This window comes from Hyperoodon ampullatus, assembly GCF_949752795.1.
Source record: "Hyperoodon ampullatus genome assembly, chromosome: 8".
NCBI lineage: Eukaryota > Metazoa > Chordata > Mammalia > Artiodactyla > Ziphiidae > Hyperoodon > Hyperoodon ampullatus.
In genome coordinates this window covers 77,813,975-77,830,963 of record NC_136921.1, presented here as the reverse complement: position 1 = coordinate 77,830,963, position 16,989 = coordinate 77,813,975, and positions in this window count along the sequence as shown.

The window sequence follows — 16,989 nt, the reverse complement described above, 5'->3', positions numbered from 1 at the left end:
GTTATGACTTGAAAAAGTTCTTGAGGAATTCCAGTCCACACTTTGAAATTCATTACTTAGCTGTATTAAAGCAATGGAATTATCATTACTCCAAATTATTTCCTCTCTCTTTTATAATACTCATGTACTCAGCTGAAACGGAAAAATGGTGATGAGAGTAAGAATACTAGCATAAAACCTGGTCCCTCATTGTCCACTTGACTACATGGAACAAGAACATTTTAAGCTAGACCTGTGTGTCATTCTAGAGGTGACTGGGTTCTTTGAAGTCATCTACCCCAGCCCTACCCCACCACTGCCCCACACCACTACTTGGTTACCCCTTGTTATTCTTTGAAGATAGTTTAAGATTCACTCTTTCTAATTTTACTCCTCTCATACTTCTCAATGAGTTCAATATCCAGTAGGTGATGTTTTCCATGTCTGTCCTCTCAATTCCTTTCCTTCCCTTCTTTCAATGATCTTGTCTTCCCCTTCACCCTGGTCACTCATTCCCATGGATGTAGCCTTGAACTTATATCAATAACTGCAAACCCTCCACAATCTCAGTTCTAAACAGCTTACTTTCTGGCTTATAACTACCTTTTTTTCCTCCAGTTCACTTCCTATACTCCAATTCCAACAATCTCTAAACTCCACAAACACCTCCAATCCATTGATCCTACAACATTTTTACTGGTTCTCCTTGTATCCTCACTCACTTTCCCTTCCATGGTCACTTATTATAATCACCCTGTAAATCTGTCCCCAACATCTTTGCCTTGCTCTTGCTTCATCACACTCTCTAGGATAAAGCCCCATCCTGGTTAAATTCAACATTCTGACTCCTCTGTGCCTACACACACACACAGAGATGAACAGGCCTAGAGAAAAATCCACAGACGACATCAATGTAGATTAATGATCACCAATATTATGTGGGTGATTAAGCCATCCAGCAATTATATTGCATTTCCCTGGATCACTTACTCTTCTACTCTCCTAAGTGACTATGTTTACCATCTCTCTCCTCAAACTCCAATACCTCCTCCACCCTCATTCTCAGATGGTGACTTTGCCTCCTATGTAACTAAGAAAACTATAGCAAGCAGAAGAGTCCCTTCACATCTACCCACACAACTGCATGGGTGCTTGTGCTTCACTTTGTTTCTTTCAGTACAGTTGAGCCTTCCATGTTCCTAAAGACCAACCCCTCCAATGATATGCTAGAACCCATCCTCTCTAACCTACTTACTCAAGCCATTGCTCCACCAATTCTTCCTCTCTCTCCTGTCTCATCCATTTCTTCCTCTCTACTGGAATCATCCTACAAACTTTTATTTCTATATTCACTGATTAAAAACTCTCTTCATCCTCTTTCTCTCTCTAGCTATTTCCCATTCTTCTCCTTCCCTTAACAACAACAACAAAACTCCTTGAAAGAGCTCTCTATTCTTGCTGCCTCCAATTGAGCTCCTTCTGTTCTCTGTTGAACCTACTCTAACTGAGATTTTGTAACCATTACTCCCCCAAATTTGTTCTTATCAAGCTCACCAGTAACTTACATACTCCAATGATTACTAATTACTAAATCCAATGATCCATTCTCAGTCTTCATCTTCCTTGATTATCTGCATTTGATAGGATTTTTCACTCTTTCCTTCTTACAGATTTTTTCACCTGGCTTCTAGAATACTTTGTTCTCCTGGTTTTCCTCTGTAGAACTGCTGTAAGTGCAGAAGGGAGAAGAGTGTTGGTTGAAATGGAATTGCACTGGTATCTGTAGTCATTAGGAGATTGGGTTAGGGAGAACAGTCAGACAGAGAATTGACAAATTCTTTCTTTGACATTCAATTTGTCATGTAATTTCAAGTGTAACAGATACTGAATAAACATGATCCATGATGAAATCACAACACCTCTGTTTTTATGATCCACTCCCACTACACATGTGTTGAGTGGAGTTGACCTTCCCTTGCCCCTGGAAAGGAAGTGCCTGTCACACTCAGGCACACCCCAGGACTTTCCAAGACATTCTCAGGCATCTATATCAGGACAAGAATATCTGCACTCACTTCAGTAACAAGTAGAGTTAAATTCAGTAATGTGAATATCTTACATAATCAGAAACTAGAACTGATTTAGCACTAAACATTTTCCTGCTCCCTTGCTTGGGCTGCTTCTCTGTGGGTGGCTTATTCTCCATGTCTCCACCTTGTGCTTTTCTTCCTCCCTCCTGGTGCTCTCCCCACAGCTTGCCCGCCAGTTTCTGGTTTACAGCAACAGCCATAAGAGAGAGAAATGATAAAGGACTAGGAAATGTCCTTCATGAACTGGCTTTGTTTAAATATTCAAAATGTTTATAAATGAGTCTTTCTTTCATGGACACTTTCATAGGTCTCCTGTAGGGTCTCTCCTTGGATGCCTCCCCTGGGATTCCTTTGTCTCAGTTGGGCAGATACATCCTATTATGTGTTGTCAAGGGTAGGGTGACCAACCATTCCAGTGTGTTAGGTAGTGTTCTTGTTTCAGCATTGAAAGGCCCATGTCCTGGAAAACCCCTCAGTTCTGGAAAAAACAAGGATGGTGGATCATCCTAGTCATGGGTGCTCTATAGCCCTTCATTAATCTGGTATCAATTCCAACACCTGGCTTCTGGTCCATCACTCCTTTAGGAGCTTATTAGGCAGAGCCAGTGACAAACTCACATTGATCACCCATCCAAGTGACTCACTTCTCTGGTTCACAGAAAATATTCTTTGGCTCCTTTGAAATGTGGAGATATAAGCCCTCCATCTTGACTGAATCCAAACATTTGCAGTGGTCAACTCCAAAAGCAGCTCTCTTCACCTCCCCTCCCTTTCCCTGGACAGAATCAAGTGTGTCCTGGTCCCGTTGGAACAGATTCCTTCCCATGGCCTCTGAGAGAGTTTGGTGATGGACAAGGGGCTTCAAGTGGTGTCCAGTTTGGGTTTCTCAAGAAGATACATGTTCCTCACAGATGTGGTCGAGTCTGCATGTAACCCTTATGAAGTGTATGGTGAGCCCATAAATAATCCTGCCGGATGGACACCTACTTGTTTACTCTGTGGTGGAATAAAAAAAAGAAAACCAGATCGAGAAGATGCAAGAAATGTTTAACAAAGACCGAGAAGAATTAAAGAGCAAACAAACAGAGATGAACAATATAATAACTGAAATGAAAAATACACTAGAAGGAATCAATAGCAGAATAACTGAGGCAGAAGAATGGATAAATGACCTGGAAGATAGAATGGTGGAATTCACTGTTGCAGAACAGATTAAAGAAAAAAGAATGAAAAGAAATGAAGACAGCCTAAGAGACTTCTGGGAGAACATTAAACACAAAAACATTAGCAGTATGTGGGTCCAAGAAGGAGAAGAGGGAGAGAAAACAACCCAGAAAATATTGAAGAGATTATAGTCGAAAACTCCCCTAACATGGAAAAGGAAATAGCCACCAAATTCCAGGAAGCGCAGAGAGTCTCATACAGGATAAACCCAGGGAGAAACATGCCGAGACACATAATAATCAAATTGGCAAAAATTAAAGACAAAGAAAAAGTATTGAAAGCGGCAAGGGAAAAATGACAAATAACATACAAGGGAAGTCCCAAAAGGTTAACAGCTGATTTTTCAGCAGAAACTCTACAAGCCAGAAGGGAGTGATATGACATATTTAAAGTGATGAAAGGGAAGAACCTACAACCAAGATTACTCTACCCGGCAAGGATCTCATTCAGATTCAATGGAGAAAACAAAAGCTTTACAGACAAGCAAAAGCTAAGAGAATTCAACACTACCAAACCAGCTCTACAACACATGCTAAAGGAACTTCTCTAAGTGGGAAACACAAGAGAAGAAAAGGACCTACAAAAACAAACCCAAAACAATTAAGAAAATGGTAATGGGAACATACATATCGAAATTACCTTAAATGTGAATGGATTAAACATTCAAACCAAAGGACACAGGCTTGCTGAATGGACACAAAAACAAGAAGAACCCATAGGCTGTCTATAAGAGACCCACTTCAGGTCGAGGGACACATACAGATTGAAAGTGAGGGGATGGAAAAAGATATTCCATGCAAATGGAAATCAAAAGAAAGCTGGCATGGCAATACTCATATCAGATAAAATAGACTTTAAAATAAAGAATGTTACAAGAGACAAGGAAGGACACTACATAATGATCAAGGGATCAATCCAAGAAGAAGATATAACAATTATAAATATGTATGCACCCAACATAGGAGCACCTCAATACATAAGGCAACTGTTAACAGCTATAAAAGAGGAAATTGACAGTAACACAATAATAGTGGGGGACTTTAACACCTCACTTACACCAATGGACAGATCATCCAAACAGAACATTAATAAGGAAACACAAGCTTTAAATGACACAATAGACCAGATAGATTTAAACAATATTTATAGGACATTCCATCTAAAAACAGCAGATTACACTTTCTTCTCAAGTGTGCATGGAACATTCTCCAGGATAAATCCCATCTTGGGTCACAAATCAAGCCTCAGTAAATTTTAAAAAATTGAAATCATATCAAACATTTTTTGTGACCACAACATTATGAGATTAGAAATCAATTACAGAGAAAAAAACGTAAAAAACACAAACACATGGAGGCTAAACAATACATTACTAACTAATCTAGAGACCACTGAAGAAATCAAAGAGGAAATTAAAAAAAGCTAGAGACAAATAACAATGAAAACATGACAATCGAAAACCTATGGGATGCAGCAAAATCAGTTCTAAGAGGGAAGTTTATAGCAATACAATCCTACCTCAAGAAACAACAAACATCTCAAATAAACAATTTAACCTTATACCTAAAAGAACCAGAGAAAGAAGAACAAACAAAACCCAAAGTTAGTAGAAGAAAAGAAATCATAAAGATCAGAGCAGAAATAAATGAAATAGAAACAAAGAAAACAATAGCAAAGATCAATAAAACTAAGAGCTGGTTCTTTGAGAAAATAAAGAATATTGATAAACCTTTAGCCAGACTCATCAAGAAAAAGAGGGAGAGGACTCAAATCAATAAAATTAGAATGAAAAAGGAGAAGTTACAACAGACACCACAGAAATACAAAGCATCCTAAGAGACTACTACAAGCAACTGTATGCCAACAAAATGGACAACCTAGAAGAAATGGACAAATACTTAGAAAGGTATAACCTTCTAAGGCTGAACCAGGAAGAAATAGAAAATATGCACAGACCAATCACAAGTAATGAAATTGAAACTGTGATTAGAAATCTTCCAACATGGGCTTCCCTGGGGGCGCAGTGGTTGAGATTCCGCCTGCCAATGCAGGGGACACGCGTTCGTGCCCCAGTCCAGGAGGATCCCACATGCCGCAGAGCAGCTAGGCCCATGAGCCATGGCCACTGAGGCTGTGCGTCCGGAGCCTGTGCTCCGCAACAAGAGAGGCCACAACAGTGAGAGGCCGCATACCACTAAAAAAAAAAAAAATCTTCCAACAGGGCTCCCCTGGTGACGCAGTGGTTGAGAGTCCGCCTGCCGATGCAGGAGACACGGGTTTGTGCCCCGGTCCGGGAAGATTCCACATGCCACGGAGAGGTTGGGCCCGTGAGCCATGGCCACTGAGCCTGTGCGTCCAGAGCCTGTGCTCCGCAACAGGAGAGGCCAAAACAGTGAGAGGCCCGCGTACCACAAAAAAAAAAAAAAAAAAGTCTTCCCAAAAGCAAAAGTCCAGGACCAGATGGTTTCACAGGTGAATTCTATCAAACATTTAGAGAAGAGCAAACACCCATCCTTCTCAAACTCTTCCAAAAAATTGTAGCAGAAGGAACGCTTCCAAACTCATGCTATGAGGCCACCATCACCCTGATACCAAAACCAGACAGAGATAGTACAAAAAAAGAAAATTACAGACCAATATCACTCATGAATATAGATGCAAAAATCCTCAACAAAATACTAGGAAACAGAATCCAACAACACATTAAAGGTATCATGCACCATGATCAAGTGGGATTTATCCCAGGGATGCAACCATTCTTCAATATATGCAAATCAATACACCATATTAATAAATTGAAGAAGAATAACCATATGATCACCTCAGGAGATGCAGAAAAATCTTTTGACAAAATTCAACACCAATTTATGATAAAAACTCTCCAGAAAGTGGGCATAGAAGGAACCTGCATCAACACCATAAAGGGCATATACGACAAACCCACAGAAAACATCATTCTCAATGGTGGAAAATGGAAAGCATTTCCTCTAAGATCAAGAACAAGACAAGGATGTCCACTCCTACCATTATTATTGAACGTAGTTTTGGAAGTCCTAGCCATGACAATCAGGGAAGAAAAAGAAAAAAAAAAGAATCCAAATTGGAAAAGAAGCAGTAAAACTGTCACTGTTTGCAGATCACATGATACTATACATAGAGAATCCTAAAGATGCCACCAGAAAACTACTAGAGATAATCAATGAATTTGTCAAAGTGGCAGGATACAAAATTAATGCACAGAAATCTCTTGCATTCCTATACATTAATAATGAAAAATCTGAGAGAGAAATTAAGGAAACACCCCCATCTACCATTGCAACAAAAAGAATAAAACACCTAGGAATAAACCTACCTAAGGAGACAAAAGGCCTGTATGCAGAAAACTATAAGACACTGATGAAAGAAATTAAAGATAAAACAAACAGATGGAGAGATATATCATGTTCTTGGATTGGAAGAATCAATATTGTGAAAATGACTACACTACCGAAAGCAATCTACAGATTCAATGCAATCCCTATCAAATTACCAATGGCATTATTTACAGAACTAAAACAAAAAATCTTAAAATTTGTATGGAGACACAAAAGACCCCAAATAGCCAAAGCAGTCTTGAGGGAAAAAAACGGAGCTCGAGGAATCAGACTCCCTGACTTCAGACTACACTACAAAGCAACAGTAATCAAGACAATATGGTACTGGCACAAAAACAGAAATATAGATCAATGGAACAGAATAGAAAGCCCAGAGACAAACCCACGCACCTATGGTCAACTAATCTATGACAAAGGAGGCAAGGATATATAATGGAGAAAAGACAGTCTCTTTAATAAGTGGTGCTGGGAAAACTGGACAGCTACATGTAAAAGAATGAAATTAGAACACTCCCTAACACCATACACAAGAATAAACTCAAAATGGATTAGAGGCCTAAGTGTAAGACTGGACACTATAAAATTCTTAGAGGAAAACATAGGAAGAACACTCCTTGACAAAAATCACAGCAAGATCTTTTTTGTTCCACCTCCTAGAGTAATGGAAATAAAAACAAAAATAAACAAATGGGACCTAATGAAATGGGGTCTAATGCACAGCAAAGGAAACTACAAACAAGATGAAAAGACAACCCTCAGAATGGGAGAAAATATTTACAAACAAATCAACAGACAAAGGATTAATCTCCAAAATATATAAACAGCTCATGCAGCTCAATATTAAAAAAACAAAAAACCTAATCCAAAAATGGGCAGAAGACCTAAACAGACATTTCTCCAAAGAAGACATACAGATGGCCAAGAAGTGCATGAAAAGCTGCTCAACATCACTAATCATTAGATAAATGCAAATCAAAACTACAATGAGGTATCGCCTCACACCAGTTAGAATCGGCATCATCAGAAATTCTACAAACCACAAATGCTGGAGAGGGTGTGGAGAAAAGGGGACCCTCTTGCATGGTTGGTGGGAATGTAAATTGATACAGCCACTGTGGAGAACAGTATGGAGGTTCCTCTAAAAGCTAAAAATAGAATTACCATATGACCCAGCAATCCCACTATTTGGCATATATCCAGAGAAAACCATAATTCAAAAAGACACATGCACCCATGTTCATTGCAGCACTATTTACAATAGCCAGGTCATGGAAGCAACCTAAATGCCCATCGACAGATGAATGGATAAAGAAGATGTGGTACATATATACAATGGAATAAATAAATAAATAAATAAATAAATAAATAAATAAAATAAAATTCAAAACAAAATAATAATAATAATAATTTTAGAAAAATAATAAAACTCATTTTAAGCAAAATAATAGCCTGGGCTTTCTCTCCACCTGGTGGCCCAGGCTACACAGAGAAGCCACTGGTAGCTCTTCCAGCTGACAGCCTAGAAAGAGCCTCAGCCAACAACCAAGTCAACCACCAGACATGTGAGTGAAGGAGCTTCGGACGATTCCGGTCCCCAGCCTTCCAGTCTTCTGGATGAGACCCCAGACCTCATAGAAACAAGCTGCCTTCACTGTGCCTTGTCCAAAGAATCCATTAACATTACTAAAGTTTTTTTTATGCCACTACCACTATGCTTGGAGGTTGTTACACAGCCATGGTAACTACAACATCATGATTTATAGACACGATTTATAAAAGACATGCAGCCCAGTCACACCTGCCCTCTCTATGCTCTTCAAGCATCTGCCCATGAGCTGTCTCCTCAGACACCAGAGTCCTCCCATGTGTTGCTGAAAAAGCTTCAACCACCACAACAGTGTGGCGACAGGACCCCAAGCCTCCCCTTTTTCCTGAAACCGTTCCTGTCTTTGGGACCTTTGCCAGCATCAAAGCTTAATCATCCTCCACATTAGGGTCTGCAGCTCCCTTCGCAGGGCTTCAGCCTCAGGACAGGGGGACCACTGAGACCACCCAGCCCTGATTCCACAGGCAGCCCTTCAGGTACACTCACCAATGAGACAACCTCCCCAATTGCAGATTTGGGGTTACCCTTCCAGAAACCATGTACATTAAACTGGCCCAATGGAGTGGCTTCAGAACTTATATCAGGGTCTTTTATTTATATTTATATCAGAGTTTCTATGAAAATGAGGGTCTGAGAGCTAAACCTCAAAGTTTTTTTTTGGCTGCATTGGGTCTTCATTGCTGCATGCAGGCTTTCTCTAGTTGCGGGAAGCGGGGGTTTCTCTTGTTGTGGAGCACGGGCTCTAGGCATGCAGGCTTCACTAGTTGCTGCCCAGGGGCTCAGTAGTTGTGGCATGCAGGCTCTAGAACTCAGACTCAGTAGTTGTTGTGCACAGGCTTAGTTGCTCTGCGGCATGTGGGATCTTCCTGGACCAGGGCTCAAACCTGTGTCCCTTGCATTGGTAGGCAGATTCTTAACCACTGTGCCACCAGGGAAGTCCCAACCTCAAAGTTTTGAAACCCAACTTTTTCATTAGTTATAAACCACAGTCCAGTCTGTAATCACGTACAATCCATTATTTGACTTAAATAGCTGTCGGAGGACTATGACTCTGTCATTCCGCCCGTTTATCTGAGTGCCTTTGGGAGCCATATCTCTTGGAATTTAAAACACTCAACCCAAAGCAATTTAATGTTATTGCACTCTAGAAAAGAACTACAAAAACAAAGATTCCAACTAGAAGGTTAAATATTTTTTAGGTTTTACAAATTATGGAACCATGACCACAGAAAGAAACTCATCCATTATACAAAATGATGTCATGACTTATTTTGAAAAATATAGGAATGTTCTCAAAGTAGATGGGGTTTTTACTATAGTAAGTTTATTCCGTGCAACAACTTACTGAATTATCTATCTGCTCTACTCTTGGTAATTCCCAAATTTAGCCATTCCTTAGTGAAGATGCCTTTTATCCCCTGACTTTTCCTGTCAGTCATATATTAGTGTATGTACCATTTCAAAGCCATGTAAACATTAACTTACATAACACATACTTTAAAAAAATCTAAATAGTCTCCAATCTTGAAAAGATTTCTTACATTTCTCTTTGGTATCCAGGTGCCAAGCAAACATAAATTCAGATTTTTATCAAACTTGTTTTCCACACCCAAAGTACACTCTGATTATTTGGAACACACAAAGCATAATAAAAATTAAAATTAAATGGCATTGTATCCTTAAGGGATTATATTTCATTATTAAAAAACAAATCTGTGAAGTTTTTTTTTTTCTGTTTTCTTTTTCCTGGACCCTGTCCAAATTAAACCAAGCAGGATCATAAAGTTGAGTATCAAAATGCTTACAGTTCAGATTCCCTAAGGGACCATCCATATCGCTATAGCACTGCAAAGTAGAAGTAGCAGTAAACTATGAGGAAATGTGAACTCCTTGCTGGAAAATCCAAAAACAGGATTTTTTGAGAACAGTGAAAACCTGCCCTGCCTAGTGGTGTATGTACAGTTAGAGACAGTGGCCAACCAAATTCTGTTATGATATAAATGGAAACAATGTCATTTTCTTAAGGACTTGGAATGCTTTCCCAGTGTTTAGCTCCAAGTGGAACTCAGTTATAAGCTTGTTAAATAAAATCATATTGCTTATCTCATTTTTTGTGTCCTCTACAACCATGCGAGATGGGTGATACTATCGCCGTTACGGGAAGAAAGTCCTGCGTTCTACAGCTACTTGTGTGTACAACACGATTCCAATGTGACAGCCATTGGACACTGCACTCATCCATCCATTTACTCATTCATTAACTCCTCAAAGCCAAACTTGTGGTTAATACATTTGAAGAGCACACAGTCCCGTGGGGAGCAGACAGGGAACTTGAATAATGCATTCCAGAGTGAGTGGTACAATAGAGGAAAATTGTTGTGGAGTCAGACAGGGCTCCCTGGAGGAGGTGATCCATGTCTGAATCCTGAAGTAGAGATAATCTAGTGAAACCGTTTCAATCCACATTGTCTGACTCAGCACTTCTCAAGCTATGCTTGAAGGATCACTAATATTTGGCTTAATATCAATAAATATCCTGTGAATGATGGAATATCCCAATTAGCAGCAGCTGCCCTGTGGTTTGACCTAGCACTCCATTCATTGTAAATAATTTATTTAAGTTGGTTCACTGTTTCACCAATGAGTCTGCTGAGTTTGATCTTTCAGAATTAGCTGGACATGATCTGGCTCATTTATGCAATAAGACTCCACAGGTTGCCTCATAGCTGACTATTCTGGCCTGGTGGAACTAAGGCACAAGACCCCTGAACAGGTGTGGTATCATTGCATCTGACCACAATTCTCAGCCTTCCTGGAGCTAATACTCTGGGTAGCTTTTCTAATTTGCTTAAGGAGAAACTGGACATTCTTTGGATGAATTTAGTGGGTGTGATAAAAAAATATTTATTTAAAAACAAACTAGAAGTGATAATAAGCTGGATTGTTCACTATTTAAGTAAGAAACTGAAATCACCTTATCAAAGAAGCTTTTTGGAGGTGCAGAAGGCAAAATCGTCTCTGCTCCCGGGTGAGACCAAGTAGTACATACCACAGAAAGCCACTCAGCACCCACATTCCCTGGAGAACAGAGAAGAGAGTTGTCTGTTTGAAGTAGATAATCTGAGCAGAGTAGATAATCTGATCAAAGCAAAAGTCAGAATGAGGTTAGTTAGAAAACATTTAAAGTGAGAAGAAACCTCTTGAGGTATCTCCAATTGTACACAGCAAGCAGCCAGGCCTCCACGAAAATCTTGAGAAAAGCACACCCCTTTGTGAACTAGAAATTTGGCAGCAACCTCAGTAGGTTCACTTTTTCAGTGTGTTTCATGTCGAAACACATACAGAAGTCTCAAGGGGGTGCTGGTAATTTCCACTAAGATTTTCCTTCAGATAAAATTTGCAGTCCTGGGAATACGTTGTAGGAGTTCTAAGGTTGGTTTATTCTTGGCACGTTTTTGAGTGTTTGGAGCAAGATAGCACAAGTTCAAGGTGGAAGGGATGCCCTCTACAACATGACAGGGCCCATTCAAACATCCAGAGGGCCTTTGATACCCGATAGCACAGAATGCTCCTTATTTTCAATACTTCATACTTGCAAATCACCTCCTTGGACATTGTGGGGTTTGACTACTCGCACCCCAAGGCTCTTGGGTGCCGCACTCTGAACGCTAACAAGAGGGAACAAAGATTTGTTGAGTATTTGCTCTGTGCTGGCCTCTTCACGTTGCAGAAATACCAAAACCCTGATTGCCACGCCTGCAAATTTGTCCCCATGGCACCTGGCTCAGGACACAGCAGGAACACACTCCTGTCCCTCATCCAGAGTCCTGGTTCTTTTCTACAACTCGTGGGAAGACTAATGTCTTTCCTTATTCTGCCAGTCCTCGCGAGGAGTGGATCCTGTACTTTGGTGATGGGGGAGGGGAGGAGTGCGAGAAAAGAGGAACCAGTGCTCGGCTTTTCGTGTGATGGCCGCAATGGTTTCTTCCTTGGAGCAGCTACAAGCTGCAAGAGAGTGTCCTGTTCTCATTTCTCTACATCTCTCCTCCTCCACCCTTATTTTCTTGGCTCTTTTTCTAAAACCCATCTTTGGCCACAGGAGGGTAAAGAGTAGGGTTGGGCAAAGAATATTTAAAAACAATTCTAGTTCTTTCCTTCTTCCTTCAAGTTCCAGAAACCACCCAAAACCACACCTTTTCCCGTGTTCAATGTCCCTAAGCACCTGCCATAGTTGCACAGGCTTCATGAGACCTGTGCTGTCCAACCTCACCCGTCCTCCCTGAGCTGTGACGGAAACACGAGCAAAGACACGACACCGTCTCCACACCATGTGGATGCTCAATTCTTTTTAATTTTGGAGTTTCAAAGCAAAACCAAATTGTACTTATTAAAAAACAAGTTTCCCAAACCACAGAAACAAGTGATTCTGAAAGGAAATTTTCAATCAGCCATTTACGACATTTGCCTTTACTCTGTTTTACAAATAGCAAATCAATCTTCACTGAGCCAGTCCAGTGAGAAATGAGGCTGAAAAAATAAAATAAAAAGGGACTCATTTTTTTAGCATTCTAATTATAAGGAAATCTCGCAATTATGCACACACAAACGTGTGTGTGTGAATTTGTGTGCAAGTAATCTTGTAAGTTTATTTACTTATTTAGCAAATATTTTCCAGTCATCAACAATATACCAGCAAGTAACCTTATAAGTTTATTTACTCATTTAGCAAGTATTTTCCAATTATCTAGAGTATACCAAGTATGCCAGCTCATTCTAGGGGCTGAAGATATAGTAGCTAATATAACAGCGTTTTGATTATCTATTGCTGTATAACAAACCACCCCCAAACTTAACACCTTAATACTATAATTCATTACGATGTCTCATAGTTCAGTGGGTTGACTGGGCCCAGCTGGGCAGTTGTCAGGCAGGTCTTTCATGTAGTTTCAATCAGATAGTTGTTGGAGCTGAAGTCACATGAAGGCTTGACTGGTCTGGACATACCAGACCAGTACAAGGTATTTGTTCGCACCTCGGATGGCTGGAACAGCTGTAACTGGCCAAGTCTGTCTACCTGTATATCTGTCTGTCTGTTTCTCTCAAAATCTCTGTCTTTCTCACCATGTGGCCTATGCATGTAGCCAAGTTGGGCTTCCTTACAGCCATGTAGTCAGACATAAATTTCCTCCAGAGCACAAGAAAACCAAGGTAGACACTGGAAGGCTCCTAGCCTCAGAAGTTATACAGAGTCACTTTCACTGAATTTTATTGGCTACACAGGACAAGCTTGGATTCACTGTGGGAGAGAACTACCCAAGATCCTGAATTCAGGAAGGTATGGTTTGTTGGGGGCCCTCTTTAGAGACCAGCCAAGGTAAACAAGCATGGTCTCTAACCTCCAGAAGCTTATAGTCATTAAATACACCCTGAGGACTTCTCTGGTGGTGCAGTGGTTAAGAATCCACCTGCCAATGCAGGGGACACAAGTTCGAGCCCTGGTCCGGGAAGATCCCACATGCCTCAGAACAACTAAGCCCGTGCACCACAACTACTGAGCCTGTGCTCTAGAGCCCACAAGCCACAACTACTGAAGCCTATGTGCCTAGAGCCTGTGCTCCACAACAAGAGAAGCCACTGCAATGAGAGGCCCGTGCACCGCAACGAAGAGCAGCCCCTGCTCGCCGCAACTAGAGAAAGCTTGTGTACAGCAACGAAGACCCAACACAGCAAAAATAAATTAAAAATAAATAAATTTTTATAAATAAATAAATAAACTTCAAAAAATATTAAAAATAAATAAATACACTCTGAAATAAGAGTTGTAGTTCTGACTACTAATTTTGGCTTTGCCATGTTAGTGTCAAAGCCATTTCACCTTTAAAAACTAAACAACAAAAGACTTCACTGAAATCCCTACTGAAGTGAATTTTTCATGTTATATACAACTAAGTTCTATGCAGCGATTAAAAATCATACCTTCAAAGAATATTTATGGATGGAAAGTGCTCAAGTTCACTGGAAAACAGAACACATAAGCAACGTAAGTTTGTAGAATATTTTCAGTTTTACTTAAAGCACACATGTACACACACACACACACACACACACATACGTCCACATATAAACTCATAGAAACAGGAAGAGTCCAGTGAACATGGTTAAGGTGGTTAGTTTATGAGTGGGTTTTTTTCCCTTCTTTATACTTTTACAAATTTTCTACAATGAACATGTATTGCTTTAATAATAAAAATTATAATACATTTATAACTGACATGCTGAGAGAAGAGGAAAGTGAACAGTTAATCTTTATACTTATTTCTGGGACTTGGGCTTTCCAAAACTACCAGAGAGGATGGCAAATTAGCATAAAATCCTAATGCAGTACTTGGCAAAAAATGAAAATGAAGGCTACAAGGTGACCAGGGACACAGTCCTGTGGTTCACAGGACTTCCGTGTTAACAGTCTTATGTATGAGCAGTAAAGCCACAGGATATTTCCCAAATTCTCTTATAGGCAGAAACCACATCTTGACAAAAGAAAGAGTCCAAGGTCCCTGGCTTTGTCCTGGAACTCTGAAGTTCTTCTTAGGAGAGAAATGCTGTGACCATGATACTTATGCAATACCGTTTGAACTAGTTCCAAGAGAGTTTGTCCCGTTTGCAAAAAGGAGTGTAAGAATCAAAGAAAGTGAAAGAGTAAATATGATATATACATATGACTCCACAGTGTATAAGAAAAGGAGAGCAAGACCGTCCATTGGGGATTCCAATAAATTGGAATAATGATGGTGAAAAAGTCCTTTCCTGTCTCAGATGGTTATATAGATGGGAACAAGAAGGCATTTCAGTGGGAGGAACCCATTCATGGTAACCGGAATCACAAACTTAGTGGTGACTATGGTGGCCAGATGAGCACTGAGCCATAGCTCATGTGATTCAACCTCAAATCTAGGTCGCAGACAATGACATACAGTACAGAAACCAAGATTTTATTTCAAAATAACTCATATTCTTCACTTCATATCTCAAGGACTGTTAAAAATATTGAAATCCACAATCCACAACACCACTTTAAAATTCTCTTTCCTTTCTCTGTGGGATGTCTGCTAGTCCTCCCTCCCACTATGCATTTTCCTTTTTTTTTTTTTTGCGGTACGTGGGCCTCTCACTGCTGTGGCCTCTCCCGTTGCGGAGCACAGGCTCCGGACACACAGGCTCAGCGGCCATGGCTCACGGGCCCAGCCGCTCCGCGGCATGTGGGATCTTCCCGGACCGGGGCACGAACCCGTGTCCCCTGCATCGGCAGGCGGACTCTCAACCACTGCGCCACCACGGAAGACCCATTTTCCTTTTTTTCATTAGAAGTGGAACTCCTGATTGGGCTGGACACCTAGAATAAAATCAAATGTTTCCCAGGTGTGGCCATGTGACTACATACAAATGTTGGGTGTAACTCCTGGGAAATTTCCTTGAACAGTGTAGGCAGGCCCTTTGTGTTCCTTCCTCCTTCCTTCCCCGGCAGTCATACAAATGATTTGGCTGGAACTGAAACACCTATTTTAGACCATGGGAGAGCACACTGAGGCTGATAGCACAGGAAAAGGATCCCAAGTCCTTGAACTTCCATGAAGGTGAAGAACTACCTACACTTGGACTTTTTAAAGTGATCGAGGAACAATCTTCTATCTTATGTAAGCTACTGTTATTCAGAGGTTTTTCTTTGCTTGCAGCCAAACATAATCTTAAGTAATTCCAATCCCTTACATTCCACATCTCTGTATTTTCCTTTCCTAAAATCCCCAGGAAAAACTCCTCCCTACATGCAGTCTCCAGAATACCAGCCCCCAGAGGCTTTTCTTTCCTTTCCCAAGAGAAAAACATCTTATCTTTCTGATGACAACCTCTCATCATTCCACCCTCTCCTTTCCTCCTGATCCTGAGGCTCTAGCTGCCTGTCCTCATTTGAGAAATTGTCTCAAATTCTGCAACCCACATTCCACATGCCTGGTGGGCAACAGGAAGAGAAGACACCGAGCAATCACAGCTGAACCTCTTCTATAGGAGGAAGGGAATAGGGGGCAAAAGATGTAGGAAGACTCATACATTAATTGCTAAATCACACAACTGTTTTGAAAGTAAAACAAGGAAAAATGTCAATATTGACAAGACACCTTTTTACATGTGCAGATAATTTTTTGAAAAATGTATAGTTTTTATGATTATTTTCTGTAGTGAATAAAAAATTGAAGAGGGAAAAATTGCACAGCTTTTTGAGATGATATTATCTGAGAAAGAGCAATCTTGGGGCAGCAATTAAATCCTTTTTGCTCTCACACTTACATGGCATTTGAATGCATTATTTCATTTTACCTTCTAAAAAACCCTGAGGGGTAAATGCTATTGTCATCCTTTATACATGAGACAAAGCTGAGGCTCAGAGAGGTAAAATGCCTTGCTCAAGTTCATATATCAAGCTGTATTATTGTTCTCCAGTATTGGCTGCCCCACACCATGGTCGGATTAGATCTTGTCACATCTTGGACATCAGGCTTGATGCTGTGACCTGCTTGGGCCAATGAAATGTGAGTAGAGGGCCAGGTGCCAATTCTTAATGCAAACTTTAAAGCAATTCTTCCACCCTCTTTTCCCTGCCATAGACCTGCATGTCCCAGGTAGCTGCTGAGTCATTGATCAAATATGTGGAGTTGAGCCACAG